The following is a 15,517-nucleotide window of genomic DNA, read 5'->3' as shown; positions in this document are numbered from 1 at the left end:
ATCTAGAGGCATCCTCAGACTGGGAGACCTGAGAAAGCAGACAGAACAGGCCATGGCATAAATAAACCTTCACCCAAACTTCAGAAAAAGGATAAAAATAACAAAACATTGTAAGAACGCCTGTTCACCTCCTCGGACAACAGGGGATAATGGCAGTCCCTGGGCTCTCTCTTTGTCGGTTATAGTGCTTCGAACACACCAACTGCTTAAAGTGCCTAGGTTGCTTTTATTTATTCACCAAATTGCGGAGAACTGATGCTGGCCCTTCTTTTGAGGGTGCTCACTGAGCGCCAGGAGAGGAGGGGGCAGGACTAGAGTTTTCCTGCTCTCTAGCAAAAAGGCTACTCCAAGAACCCACTCCACAAGTGGCAGACCCCAGGGAACCTAAGTCCTAACGTTTCCTCTCTACGCAATCGGGCAAAGATGGCAAGGAATGAGCGCTGGCAACAGGTGGGCCTGACTCGAAGGATGGCTTCGAGTCGCAAGGACAAGGCAGCTGACTGTGAACCCCAAGAGCAGCCGACAAATGGGAGCAGCTTCGCCAAGAGCCAAGCTCTGCCCCAGTACAGAGCTCTAAAAATAAGTGACACCAAGGAAAATACACCCGGGAACAAATCCTTAGGAAATTTCGAAGCGTCACTTCTGCAGAACTGACCGAGGGCTACCGTTAACTCTGAGATGACCCCGCACCCTGTTCTGCGTGCCACACTGCACCCCCACCTGACATCAAGAACCACTTCGAACCCAAGCAGGACTCAGCCGCCCCCGACTTCTCTGCATCCAAGCCAATCCTAGGTTACTTAGACAAACAACTAAGGACAGCAGCTGCCTTATGCTGGTAAGCACAGTCTGCGGCCGCAGCGTTCTCAAGTTTATGCTCAGGGCGATCTTTGGGAAGTCAAGGGGCTGCAAGGTCAGAACTTTAGTACTTGGACCGGAAGGGCAGATCCCACTCTCTCCTCTCAACCCCTGCAGAACCCTCGGAGGTAAGCTCCCCAAATCCATTCCATATCGTCAACCCCTAACTTCTTCGCAAAGACGAACAGATGTAGAGCCTTGTAGGAATGAATCATCGTGTTTTCTCGGCTCTCCCTGCCCTGCCTTGCCAAGGGCTCTAAGCCCGGAACTTCCGGGTGGGAGACAGTTCTAAGGAGCAGAGCGGGCCTCACTCATGTGCTGAGCGCGCACACTACCCAGGAAAGGGGGCGGGGAAGAGGAGTGGACTTTTCCCTCCTAGCTCGTTACGAAAGAGGCGGGGCTACATCCCTCCAATCAGAAGTAGGGGCGGGAGCTCGCGTAAGCCGCAGGAATTCATCCCCCGCCCTACACGAAAAAAAAAAATCCTAGAACTTAAAACTCTAGCCCAGTATCTGATAGGCGGGACTCGGAAGAAGGTCACCCAACCCATAACCGAGAAGGAAAAATGGGGGTCTCGCCTAGCCAGTGGGAAACAAGAGAAGGAGGGCCCTCAGGAGGAGCCAAGTGTGGGTGGAAGAGGAAAAGGCCCCGCCCCCAACTCCTCTCAGCACCGCGCCGGGTGCACCAGCCGTCCTCGGAGTAGGTAGTAAACAGGCCAGGCCGAGGAGTGGCAAGAGCTACCCGGCTTTCCGTGGGCCCCACCCCTGCACCTCCTCTCCCGGAGGCGCTCCACCCAACCGCATCAGTTCGCACCGGCGCCCCGCCTACCAACCGGTGGCCGTATCCCGGCTGACAGACGCCCCTCCCCGCCCGCTGATGCATTTCCTTTTCCCTAGTCCGAGCGTGGATACTGTTTCCTCAGTTTCCGACCTTCACTGCCCCTTTCAGGCCACCTCCTCCTGGGTGGCCTCATATGCCACTCCCCCGCCCCCTCGGCCACCGCCTTGGGGTGGGCGGGGAAGGAGGCAGCTCCTTGTTTGCGGGATTAGCTAGAGCACCGAACGAAGCCGCCGAATTCCTGGAGGTTGTCCACAGCAAAGGACCCAGTCGGCGCCGGCTCGTGGACTGGCGGGTTCCGGCACCAGATGCCGGTTCCACAGCCATGGCCCGGGAGTTCGGAGCACATAACCGGCGCAGGGGCCTTTTTCCATGGCCTTCCCGCTTCCGGCCGCCCCTCCCGCCGGGCCCGCGTTGCCCGCCCCCCCGCCCCAAGAGGCCGTAACAACCGGGGGCTGCTGGCGCCCGCTCCTCACTGGAGCACGCCTACTGCTCCTCAAACAGTTTGCGTACAGAATCGAAACCCTCAGGACTGCTTGCCGCACTCACCCGGCGTGGTTAGCCGGGGTAACCGCGGGTCCCAACTCGCTCGCAAACTCCAGCTCTCGGGCTCCAAAGGCTTAGGCCGCCGCGCACGGCCGAGCCGGCCCGACTCCCGTCAGTGTGCGTGCGTTGGAACCCCCACCCCTTTTATTTTACAATAATTTTTTTAAAGCTTTCCAGGAACAAGGGAGACCACCTTCTGCCCTCACTCATCCAGTTCCCCGCTGCAACCTACCGAAACGAACTGCTTGGTGAAATAAACTAGGTAACACATCGGCGTGCTGGCTACCCCTGACCGGGCCGACCCCTCCCCACAAATCCGGCCTGGCTGGTAAACACACTGGCGGGCAAGCGGCGGCGCTAATAGCTATCCTTCCTGGCCTGCCCCTAGCCTCCATGGGACCCCAAGACTCCCCTAGTTCCGGCCCGGGGCCCGCGGTGCCCGCACTGTGGAGGACCCGCCAAAGCGACCCGCCAGCGAACTAGCCCCCAAACGCCCGAGATTGGGGAGACCAAATTAAAAACAGCTGTTTAACATACCCTGCGAGCCAGGAGGGGGAGGCCTGAATGGGGAGAACGCCCCCCACGGGCCATTGGCTCCCCGGCGCTCCCGTCAATCACCCTCGGCCCGCCTCCTTCGCTCGCCCCACCTCTTGCCTTTATTGAACGCCCCCTCCAGCCAAACAAATATAAATAAGTAGATAAACTAGCCATGTGTGGGAGGTGCTTCTGTGGAGAAGGCCTCTTTCTAGCAACGCGCCTCGAATTTCTTGAGGCCCTTGAACTGAATGGAGACTGGGACTTGATCCTTGGGGGGTGTCCGGAGGAGGAACTGGTAGGGTCCAGCCCCATTTCCTCCACACACGCACCCCATTGAAACTGGGCAGAGGGAGGCTATAGGGACAACCTGGGGACTGGCTGAAATGTCCCGATTGTCCTGGCTGTGTAACCTAACCGTGTCCGACCGCGTCTGTTAGGCGCCTGCCTAAAAATGAACTGTGTAAGCAAAAAGTTCTGCGTTCAAGGAAACAGGCTCTTGTCAGAACACCACCATAGGTAGGTTAGGCAGACACATTCCTACCGCACTAAATGTGATTTTAAATAGATGAAATATGCACTCCGTATCCTCCAAGTAATAAGGGACTCAAATGTTAGGAAAAGTTTAGTTTCATGTAATAGCTAAAAAACTTAGTAATCAATGTATGTAAAAACCTATTGTTTCAGGAACAGAAGGTATGACTCACCTTGACTCCAGGAGACCATACGCAGTTATACCTTTGTGCCTCAGGAGGACTGCAAGCAATTCAAGATGGTATCTGAGCCCATTGCCCAGGACATAGACCAAGACCACCACTCAGGACACAGATGAGAGAATACTGCAACTTTTATCTTATTAACTTTTTCCCCTGTGTTCCAAACCTCTTACCTATACTTTTCTTCTCCTTATAAAAAGAATCAGTTTAAAATGGAATTTAAGATGCTCCATTAGGGTACAAACCCACCATCTTTTCCGATCACTCACCATCTGAATAAAGGGCTCATGAAGATTCAATCCCTATCTCTGCTTATTGGGTCTGGTAGGTGACAGGCAGTATGAACATGGGCTTTTCAGGTTTTGTATTCTGGCAACTCCACTGGGATAGACTTTGGATCTCTCTGGTAAGCCTGAGTATTTGGCGGGGAGTCCATTGGCTGCCTGGACTGGGGTGCCCCAGGGTGCAGATTTGAAGATTTGCTAGCAGCTGCCAAGTGATTTCACTTGAGGACTCTCCTCCTCCAGCTCTTGGCACCTCCCATCATCTTCATTTTTTGATTGAATAACTGCACTTTCTAGTTCCGGTTACAATCCTGGGTCACAACTAAAATCATTAGGAATTAAAGTGCCATCTGGTTTACAGAGCTGTCTGGTAAAAAGGTGCCTTCTGGTTTAAATAAGGTGCCATCTGGCTTTTGTGATATTACAGAGCTCTGGCTGGTAGAATGGGGGGAAAGCCTCTGTTCCAGGAAGCAGTCCTTTGGGGTGAGTTTTGGCTGTTTGGTTGACCTATGCTTATAAACCTATGACTAAAAAGAAAGTAGATTTTTGTTATAACACTGTTTGCCTTATGTATTGTATAATCTAGAGTCAGGAGAGTGCTGGTCACTGAATGGGTCTTTACTGTATTATACTGTAACTAGATTTTTGTCAAATATTGGGGAAGTGGGAACAAAATGTCTTACTAGAGCCCTCTCAGTTATACCTTCATGAAAGGCAGGGCATTGCCCTAGGAGTCCTCACCCAAATGCTTAGTGACATTTAACAACCCATAGCTTGTCAAGGAAACTAAATCACCCTATCCAGGGGTGGCCAGCCTACTTGACAGCTGTGCCAGCCACCTGTGAGCTCTAACGGGAAGCTGAAATTTTTCCTTGAGAGTGTATCACCATCTATGCAGGCCACAAAGTGTTGAGCCTGCTAGAGCAAAAGGGAATTTTGTGGCTCACTGCTGGAGGAGTGGGCGGGTACCAAGCAATTCTCAACAATTCCAATGTCTCCCTCAAAACTGTAAGTTAAATCTTGCCTCTCTTCTCCTGACTTGTCTGTGCTGCTACATGACTGTGCTGAGATAATCGATGAAGTTAATTCTAGGAGAATTGATTTATAGGACCATCCTCTAGAAGAGGCAGACTGGACTCTGTATGAAGATGGAAGCAGTTATGGATGAAGGGAAAAAAAAGGCTGGATATGCAGTTGTGACTCTTGAAGGAGTTGTAGAGGCCAAGGCCTTGCTGCCGGGAACCTCTGCCCAGAAAGCTGAACTGATTGCATCAATGAGGGCACTGGAATTGTCGCACAAAAGGAGGGTGAATGTGTATATCGAGTCAAGGTAAGCTTTCCTAATTTTTCAACCACATGGTTCCAACTGGAAGGAAAAAGAACCGTTAACCTCCAATAAAAAGAAGGTTAAGCATGCAGTGGAAATTTTAAAATTATTAGAGACTGTTCAGGTATCTTTACAGGTGGCAGTTATGCACTGTCCAGGGCATCAGAAAGAGGATGTGAAGTGGCTAGAGGAAGCAATCTAGCTGATCAAGCAGTAAAAGAGGCTGCTAAAGGAACTTTTATAATGCTTTTGGTACCTGTTCTAGACTTGTCACAATTTGAATATTTGACTGCACACTTAGAGAGAGCTGCGAGCTGGGATTTTGGTGAAGAAGGAGCTGATAGTGGATGAAGAAAGAATAAGAAAGAAGTTATACTGCTTCCTGAACATTTAGTAGAGCCAGTCATGAAGCATTTGCATAAGGCCACTCACTATGTAAGTGACTCATTTAACCACATATATTAAACTGTGGCTCACAAGCCCTGGAATTTCTAAAGCCATACGAAAAGAAATTGCTAGATATGTTGTGTGCCAGAAGAACTACCCCTAGACAGATTCCCATCAAAAGAAAGAACAAAAACAATAACAAGGACAGAGCCCATTTGAGGACTAGCAAATAGAATTTACCATGCCAAGGGTCTAAAGATGGAAATATTTATTAGTCTTTGTTGACATCTTTTCAGGGTGGGTAGAAGCCTACTCTCCTAGAATGGAGAAATCCTCGGAGATAGTGAAAGACTTACTGAAAATAATTCCTTGCTTTGGCCTACCCAGCAGCATCCAGAATAAGGGACCTGCTTTTGTTTCAGAAATTACACAGAAGGTTAGTAAATTTTTAGGAATCAAGTGGAGAATCCACACAGCATGGAGACCTCAGGCTTCTGGAAGGGTAGAGAAGATGAATCACACCTTGAAGAAAATATATCCAAGCTGTGCCAAGAATCTCACCTCCATTAGGATCAAGCTTTACCTATTGCCCTGCTCAGGATAATGGTGACTCCTCGAAGTGGGATTCATTTGAATCCTTATGAAATTGTATACAGGTGACCATTTCAGGCTATAATTGCAATAGGAGGTACGTATATAGATCAAAAGGTGAAGGTAATGAAAATATACAACATTTAAATCAGAACTTACCTGTAATGAATGGCCTTGTTTGTATTAGAGACCTCTCCCCTACAGGTTCACTACATTCCTTTGAGCCTGGAGATAAGGTGCTACTCAAGACCTGGAAGGCAGGATTTCCAGAAAGCCAGCTAGAAAAGTGGACTGAATCTTGGGATGTACTTCTCACTACCCCCATCATGGTGAAATTGGAAGAAATAAAACCTTGGATTCATCACACCAGAGTAAAGAAAGCATCAGAAGAACAAGGGACCATTGAGCCTCAAGAAGACCTGAAAGTCATCTTTTGAAAAGAATGACTTATATTCTTTTCATTACTTTTTGCTTAACCCCATATTATGGAGAACTTGTTCCTTTCAAATGAAATGAAAATATTTGGGTATATTTAGCAAAAGTGTTCTAAATATCCCTGAAGTTCGTCTTGCAGGAGGAACTTATGTTGAACAAACATTTACTACATGTCATATAGGTGTTTGTACTACCCTGGAAAACCTTTGAAATTATACTGTGTTTGAGCATGTCATTAAGAAAATAACCTGACTTCTGGCCAAGATGGAATTGTAGATGGACACACTGCATCTCCCTCCACAACTAAGAAGGAATACAACTATCTCAAACTGGAGACAACCCTGGCTGAAGTGCATCAGTGGATTGGGCATCGACCTGTGAACCAAAAGGTCGTTGGTTTGATTCCCAGTCAGGGCATATGCCTGGGTTGCAGGCCAGGTCCCCAGTTAGGGGTACTCAAGAGGCAACCACACATTGATGTTTCTCTCCCTTTCTTTCTCCCTCCTTTCCCGTCTCTCTAAACATAAATAAAATTTAAAAGAAAAGAAAAATTGGAGAGAACCAGAAGTTCCAGAAAATTGAGCTCCATGTATCTCCAGCAAAAAAAGATACAAAGAAGAAATACTGATCCAGACAGGTAGGAGGGGCAGAGCCAACGCAGAGAGGACAGGGTGTTGGAGGCAGTGGTGGTGGTGACAGTAGCCATGGTGAGCTGGTGGAAAGTGTAGTCACACATTAAAAAAAGTAGGAAAGGACTCCAGGGAAGTGATCCTAGCCTCAGACTAGACCTCACAGCTCATGGTTCCAGTGGTGGGGAAAATAAAGCCTATTGCTTCTGACTGTGAAAAACTGTAGGGGATTGGGGTGGCAGAAGAAACTGCCAGTCTCTCAGCAGAGTCCGCTTGTTTAGAGGCCCCACGGTCCTAGAATATCCACAGACCTTCCCACTCTGGGAACCACAGCCAGGGCAAAAGCTAGAGAGGTGCCAGTCCCATACCAAAAGTAGAAGTGCCTGGAAAAGAGGCGAGTGCTGAGCAGCGACATTGTTCCCTGTCGGACACCTCTCTCACATACAGCGCCACAATGTGGTAATACGGGTTACGCCATACTGACAAATACCTAACAATGTAACAGGTGCAACAGCTCTACCTCAGAGAGGCAAACACAGGGCCTGTAAAGTTGAGGAGACAGAGAAATATGTTTCAAAAGAGGGAACAGATCAAGGTTCCAGTGGGAAAACTAAGCGACGAGGAGATAGTCAACCTAACAGATGCAGAGTTCTAAACACTGGTGATAAAGATGCTCACAGACTTGACATATGCTTGAATGCAGCAAATGCAGAAGGGAAAAAGTGAAGGCTATGCTAAGTGAAATGAAGGAAAATCCACACAAAACACCAGTTTGGGGTTCAAATCAATGATTTGGAACTTAAGGAAGAAATAAACAGTACAGAATGAAGAAACAAGAATTGAAATAAATGAGGAGAGGCTTAGGAACCTCCGGGACAACTTTAAACATGCCAACATCTGAATTATAGGGGTGCCAGAAGAAGAACAAGAAATTGAAAACTTGTGAAAAAATAATGAAGGAAAACTACCCTAATTTGGTGAAGGAAATAGACACACAAGTCCAGGAAGCACAGAGAGTCCCAAACAAGCTGGACCCAAAGAGGACCACCCCAAGACACATCATAATTAAAATGCCAAAGGTTCAAGACAAAGAATCTTAAAAGCAGCAAGAGAAAAGAAGAGAATTATCTTCAAAGGGGTTTCCATAAGACTGTCAGCTGTTTTCTGAAAAGAAACTTTACAGGCAAGAAGGGACTGGCAAGAAGTAGTCAATGTGATGAAAAGCAAAGACCTACAGCCAAGATTACTCTATCCAGCAAAGCTATCATTTAGAGTGGAAGTGCAGATAAAGTGCTTCCCAGACAAGGTCAAGCTAAAGGAGTTCATCATCACCAAGACATTATTATATGAAATGTTAAAGGGACTTAAGAAAAAGAAAATCAAAACTATGAACATTAAAATGACAACAAACTCACAACTATCAACAACAGAACCTAAAAAATTAAAAACAAAAACACACTAAGCAAACAACCAGAATAAGAACAGAATAATAGGTATGGGGATCATTTGGAGGGTTTTCAGCTGGCAGGGGGAAAGGGGAGAAATGGAGAAATGGTGCAGGGATTAAGAAGCATAATTGGTAGGTACAAAATAGACAGGAGGAAGTTAAGAATAATATAGGAAAGGGTGAAGCCAAAGAACTTATATGCATGACCCAGGACATGAACTAATGAGGGTGTGATTGCTGGAGGGAAGTGGGGTACTGGGTGGAGGGGAGCAAAAGGAAAAGAAATTGGGACAACTGCAACAGCATAATCAATATAATACACTTTAAAAAAATGAAAATAACCTACTCCGGTATTTATAATGGGGACCTGTGGTAACTCTAAAGGATAGTGTAATGTTTTCCTTAAAGGTCGCTAATGTAGCCCCAGCTAGAGAGTGTGCAACTTTGTCAACTGTACTAAAAACTGTTCTGTGCTTTCAGCAGATGTGTAGATGAATTGCACCACCACCACTAATGTATCTTATGTTTTCGCTCATGTTAAATTGCCTGCAGGATAGTTTCTAATATGTGGAAGGACTGCTTATTTCTATGTTCCAGCAAACAGTCCTGGGGGACCATGCTCTCTGGGTAGACTGATGGTGTTCATGCCTCAGAAGCCCCACCCCACCCGAGCTCAACGGGAACTCTCCCTTGCACCTGATTGTAACAGCGATTTGCACCTTTTTCGCTCCGGTGAATATGTGCCTTTAACTATATTTGTAATGCCAGCCATGGTAACCTATTTGAAGGTAGAAATAAGTAGATTGGCCTGTGCTATAGCAAAAGCTTGGAATGCTACCTCACAAGCCATCAGTGCCATTAGTCAAGAATTCAGACAAGTTAGAGAAGCAGTATTAGAGAATTGCGCTGCTATAGACTACCTCCTTTTAAGACATAATCATGGATGTGAACAATTGAAAGGACTCTGCTGTTTCAACCTGACTGATAATTCACAGCTCATAAAGCATAAAATAAAGCAAGTAAATGAGGTACTATCCAACATAAAACAAAGGGAGGGATTCTTTGGTATTGATTTGTCTAAACTAACCTCCTGGTTCCCTAGTATTACTGGTCTTAGAGAGACACTTGTTTTTATTTTTGTTGTTTGGTTTTGTTTTGTTTTTCTTTCTTTTTTTTCAGTATCATAGCTTGTTGCTGCTTACAATGGGTCCCCTTTTGTAGTTCTGCAATTAAGTGTATTCCTAAGCCTCCTACCAGATGATCTAATGCTAAAATACATGATCAACAGCAAAATGAGCACTTCCATATGAAACTGGTCTCATAGAAATAAGACAATTTAAACTAACAGTGGGGACATGATGGGGGACTCAAATGTTGGAAAAAGTTTAGTTTCAAGTAATAGCTAATAAACTTAGCAATCAATATATGTAAAAAGCTGTTGTTTCAGGAACTAAAGGTATGACCCATCTTGACTCCAGGTGACCATAAGCAGTTCCATCTTTGTGCCTCAGGAGGACTGCAAGCAATCGAGATCATATCTGAGCCATTATACTTCACAGTGAGATGACCACTGCCCATGACACAGATGAAAGAATGCTACAGCTTTTATCTGATTAACTTTTTCCCTGAATTCCAAACCCCTTACCTACACTTCTCTTCTCCTTATAAAAAGGGTCCATTTATAGTGAAATTTAAAATGGTCTGTTAGGGCACAAACCTGCGATCTTCTCAGATCACTGACCATCTGAATAAAGCACCCATTAAGATCCAGTCTCTGTCTCTTTATTGGGTCTGGTAGGTGACAGGCAGCACGAATGCCAGCTTTTCTGGTTTCAGAAGGGCTCCAGACCCAACTGAGTAGATGCCACAGAAAGCGCTAAAGCAAGGCAGAAATTTATATATAAATAGATGTTCATAGGAGCTCAGAGCAGGTCGATGCTAGCTGAAGAAAACTAGGGAAGTCTTAATGGAGGAGGTGGTACTCAACTTGGGTCTTAAACGATTTCATCAGGCAGAAATGGAGGGGCAACAAGGGCACAAAGAAGTAAACGCAAAACATTGTTAAGGAACTTCAGTGTGGTTGTAGTCATGAAAACCAGGGTTGGAAAGATGGAACCAAATATCAGAATACTTCAGTACCTGGTTAAAATTCTTAGAATTGCACAAAAGAATGGGCAAGCATTACAGTCATAGGGCCACAGGCCCAGAACTATGATTTAGATACTCAACATTTCAGCACCTGGATGGGTTCTGAGGGTGGTTAAGTGAGGAGTACCTACAGATAGCAAGGTGAGGGCCCAAAGGCTATTGTAATACTGGGTTTGGAGACTGCAGATGTGTACCTTCTGGTGGGAGAGGTAGGTGAGGAAAACCAAGAGGTTTCTTTGCTCTCTCCAAGCCACCCAATCCAGAAAGCCTTCCCTACCTTCAAGCAGCCCTCAAGTCAAAGCTCTGACTCAGATTCTTCCTTGAATCATTTGCAGTACTTGTAACTTTCAACCAAAAGGAGTTTCTGTGGGACAGAGGCTACCGTACATGTCCTGTTGATTGAGGCACCCAGTAAAAGTAGTATGGATGAGGTAGTGTGTACAGAATATGAAGGGCCTTATGATCCTTTGGGCAGAATGGGGGCCTGCCGCCAGTTAGACTGTCCCATCGATTCAGGTATGATGTAATAAGGACTTAACCAGGGCAGTGGCAATAGGTAAGCAAGAATAAAAAATGAGAGATGTGTTTGAGAAAGTCTTAAGGGAACTGAGTGACTGATTTAGTGTGAGTAATGGAGGAAATGGAGTCAGTGGCTTCCTGTGTGAAGAGGGAGAAGAGCTTGAGGTTAGTGGTTAGGTAATCTGGGTTCTAGATTTAGCATGGCCAGTGACTGGTGGCAAGTCCCTTCCTCCTTTTAGGCCTGGTTCTGCCCTGTGAAATGGGGGATGGAAATTGGTAAAAAGGCTCTAAGGACAATTCCCTTTCATGGGGCTGGGGGGTCAGATGGGAAAGGAAACTTGACACTAATGTGAGAGGGCAGATAGGAATAAATACTGATTGGGAACAGCAGGGGGTCATATAGGTACAGTGGGGACTAGAACCTGGGTGGTAGCTTGGTTGACAGAATCACTGAGGGGGTGGGGGAAGCCAGGAGATAAGGACTAGTAGAGTCATGGAGGGTGAGATTTACTCTCAGAATGGGGGTTTCCTAGGGTAAGGACCAAGTTTTAGTATATCAGAACACACATCACCCGATATCTGAAGCCCCGTATCAGATTCCTGCTCCACTTCCGACGAAGCTGTGGCCTAGATGAAGGCATAACAGATAACTGTGTAAATGTGAGATGAGGCAGAGTGGTAGAGCAGAAAGCACATTAGTCTAAAAGTTGAGTCCCATGGATCCCACTTAGTCTCTTACGATCTATGGATCATCCTCCTGTCCTGTGCAAGAGGATAGCATAGCAGTCCTTGCCCTGTTATGAAGATCAAATGTAATGCTATTTAATACACCCAGTAAGGTTCTGAGCTTCTCTGGAGGCCGAAGGCCCAATCATTTGGTTCTAAGCCTGGACAGCACATGGTATATTGTAGATGAAGTTACTTATGGAGAATTTACCACTAGAATAGTTAATCCCACTCAAGAGAACCAGGCTTCACTGATACTCCCTACCTTCCTAAATGCACCACCCTGGTGGAAATCCCCTCCAGAACACCCCCTAGATTGAGTTCCTCTGGTACAACTACTCTAACTCACCATAGCAGTCAGCAGTCAGCACAAGAGGCCCATTGGAAGGAATCTAACAATTGCTTCTGACTCAGTACATAGATGCCTGCATAACATAGCAAGTCCCAGACTCTGTGAAAGCGAATGTTTGATTTGGTGACATTTACCCTCCGGCTGCACTTAAGGTCGCATCTACCCCACTTTTCTTTCCTCTATCCTATCAGTGAAGACAGACCAGTGAATGGATCTGGTGAGGGCCTTCCTTGGAGAAGAGACATTGAGGAGCTGGGTTCTGATTCCCAGGAAGCCTCTTTTGTGTGTTAGGGATTACTCACCTACTTGTTGTTGAACAAACTGAGGCTTGTTTGTAGTAGTGAGTAGTAGTAGTGACTTGCCCAAGTTGCCAAGGAAAGTGTGTCTGGGTCCAAACCCCAAGCTTTGAAGCACATGGGAACCCTCACATGCTGTCTGCATACACACTAAGGCCTATGATCTAGGTTGGGGCTTCTGGAGAAAAAGTACCTATCTTCTTGCTCCACCCTTCTTAACCTCCCTAACTCTAAGAGCAGTCTGTCCCCAGATAGTTCTAAATGATTTCTGGCCCTTCCAAAAATATTGTTTTTGGAGAAGCAAGATTTGTCATCCAAGTACATACATGTGTCCTCTTCAGCTCACATATACTCAAAACAACTGTCACCTCTTCAAACACTGTATCTCACAGGCACCTGACACCCACACCCACTCGCTCTCATTCACAGAAAGGACTCACAGTTCTTTAGGATGCCTATGGTAATGGTGACTGAGACATTTAGGCCCTGCACTTCAATGACTTTGAGGCAGGAAATAGAATAGGAAATCCTGAAACACTGCTGCTGTCATCAATTAGCATCCTGATAACAATCAGCACTGTGACTTCCTTAACAAGTGGGCAATCAAGGAGGATTGTGGGAACTCATATGTGTAGGTTAAAATCCTATAAAGCCTGTAACCAGCCAACAGAAGAGCCATTCCTTGGCTAAAGATGATCTGCTCCCATATCTTGGGACACTGAAGTCAAGAGAGCCAAGGTTGAAGCTACTATCCCTTTGGTTCCGGGAAGAAATGAGGATTTTGTGAGGTGGGATGATTTTGACTTTAGAATTTGTAAGATATATGTTTACTTTAGAATTAAATATTTAACTGTACTTTTCGTTATGAGTATATTCCTGCACGTAATTCTTAATTGGTAAAATGCAATTCTTGGCACTTTCTGTATGATTGAAGTCCCTATCCCCCCCCCTCCCCCCATCCTGATGATTAGGCCAAGGGTTGGGAGTAGGGAAGGGGTTAGCTACTAGGAGCAAAGAATTTGGAACTTTTAAGATGACCCCTAAAATACTGTAATGATGTGCTTTCTGCTAGTGGTTATTCACCTTGGTTTACCATGTTAAAACTGTAAATATAACATATGGCACTCTTTAATTGGATTGGGTTTTTCCCATATTTTTGCCTGACCACTTCAGCTACAGGCAGGTATAGGGCCATTTCAGGAGTTGGTCTCTCTCCAATTAAGTGGATCCTAATTGTCAGATTTCCCACTTATTTCCCTGGATATTTTGGTGGTCAGTATTGGCTCTGATGGGTGTTCCTGGTTTTAGGTTTTCTCCTGTTCCTTAGAGGATTTAACAAGTATGATGCCAGAAACTTTCTCTTGCTTGCTTTGCTTATCTTTGTGTGATCCATTCGATTCTTTGCGACCACCAAGAGCCTGGACCCTGTCTCCATTTGCAATAACTTTGTCAAAAAGATGGCAGTGCCAGTGCCCTGCTCACAGGACCTCTGGCAGTTACAGACCAACCATTGCCAGTATGGGAATATCCAGGTGAGGGGCATCTGAGGCTTGCTCCCCACCCGCAACGCAAAGCACCCTACAGGTTCCAGGGGAAAAACTCAAGCTATTGTTTAGAATCCATTTAGCTACTACCTAGCTGGATGTCTTTGACAGGTCATTTACTCATCTTTTTTATTTTCTCATCTGTAAACTAAGAATACCTACTGCAGGGGACTATAATATTAAAAACAAAAGTATGCCTAGCATTTAGTCTCAGACCTTTTTCTCCTTAATCTCCTCCCTACTCCCACTTCTCCTGGCTATTCAAATACAAAGTCCCATCCTGGTCCTGCAGTATGAGAGGAGGCCAGGACAGGCCAAAGGACCAACAATTCCATCGTGTGAAGAAAATCCATTTCTCTGGAAACAAGTTGGCTTAGGATGTACATATTCTATACTTCTGACTTCTGGGTGGCTTTGGATGCTTGGGATCTTTCAGTGGGTATTAAGACTGCTATGCACTGCCTTGAAATGCCATCCCCTCACTGAGCATTAATTTACCCCTCTGGGTCACTTCCAGCCCAAATCTAGAAAATAGGTAAGGTTACCTTTGTTTTTAAAGTGTTTCCTTTCTAGTTGTTTTTTAAATCTTTTTTTAAAGTGTATGTATTGATTTTGGAGAGAGGAGGATGGGACGGAGGGAGAGGGTTTGGGGAGAAATATGGATTTAGAAGAAACATTGACCAGTTGCCTCTGTAAAAGGATCGAACCCACAACCTAGGCATGTGCCCTAACTGGGACCCAAACTGGCAACCTTTTGGTTCACAGAATGATGCTCCAACCAAATGAGCCACATGGCCAGGGCTTTATCTTTTTTTTTTTTTTAAGATTTTTTAGAGAGAGGGGAAGGAGAGAAACATCAATGTGTTGTTGCCTCTTGTGCACCCCCAACTGGGAACCTGGCCTGCAATCCAGACATGTGCCCTGATGCGGAATCAAACCAGAGACCCTTTGGTTCGCAGGTCAGTTCTTCATCTTTTTTAAAAACAGCAGCAGTTTTCTTTGTTCAAATGAAAAAAAAAATTTTTTTTAAGAAATCTATTTTCTTTAAAGATTTTTATTTATTTTTAGAGAGAGGGGAAGGGAGGGAGAAAGACAGGGAGAAAAGCATCAATGTGTGGCTGCCTTTTGCACACCTCAAACCGGGGACCTGGCCTGCAGACCAGGCACTTGCTCTGGCTGGGAATCAAATGGGCGACTCTTTTAATTTGCAGGCTGGCGCTCAATCCACTGAGCCACACCAGCCTGGGCCAAACGAAATCTTAATCAGAGGCCTAATATATGAAAGGTGAGCCTTGCTTTGGTTGAACCAGAGACAGCCTGCACTGCTGTCTCCATTCCTTC

General features: G+C 45.8%; 1 long non-coding RNA gene and 1 pseudogene across 1 annotated transcript; both read left to right on the top strand.

Moving 5' to 3' along the window:
* Nucleotides 1–2,944: 2,944 nt before the first annotated feature.
* Nucleotides 2,945–3,790, top strand: LOC150015633 (uncharacterized). Its single transcript, XR_016509754.1, has 2 exons — nt 2,945–3,073; nt 3,463–3,790. It is a non-coding gene; the product is annotated as an uncharacterized LOC150015633 (long non-coding RNA).
* A 2,732-nt stretch (nt 3,791–6,522) lies between these two features.
* On the top strand, nt 6,523–14,179 carry LOC150015632 (uncharacterized; annotated as a pseudogene).
* The last annotated feature ends 1,338 nt before the right edge of the window (nt 14,180–15,517 follow it).

The sequence above is a fragment of the Furipterus horrens genome, unplaced genomic scaffold, assembly GCF_987537825.1.
Source record: "Furipterus horrens unplaced genomic scaffold, mFurHor1.1.pri manual_scaffold_3, whole genome shotgun sequence".
Taxonomy (NCBI): domain Eukaryota; kingdom Metazoa; phylum Chordata; class Mammalia; order Chiroptera; family Furipteridae; genus Furipterus; species Furipterus horrens.
Note: the sequence above shows the minus strand (reverse complement) of the source record. Positions and strands in the feature narration are given on the sequence as shown.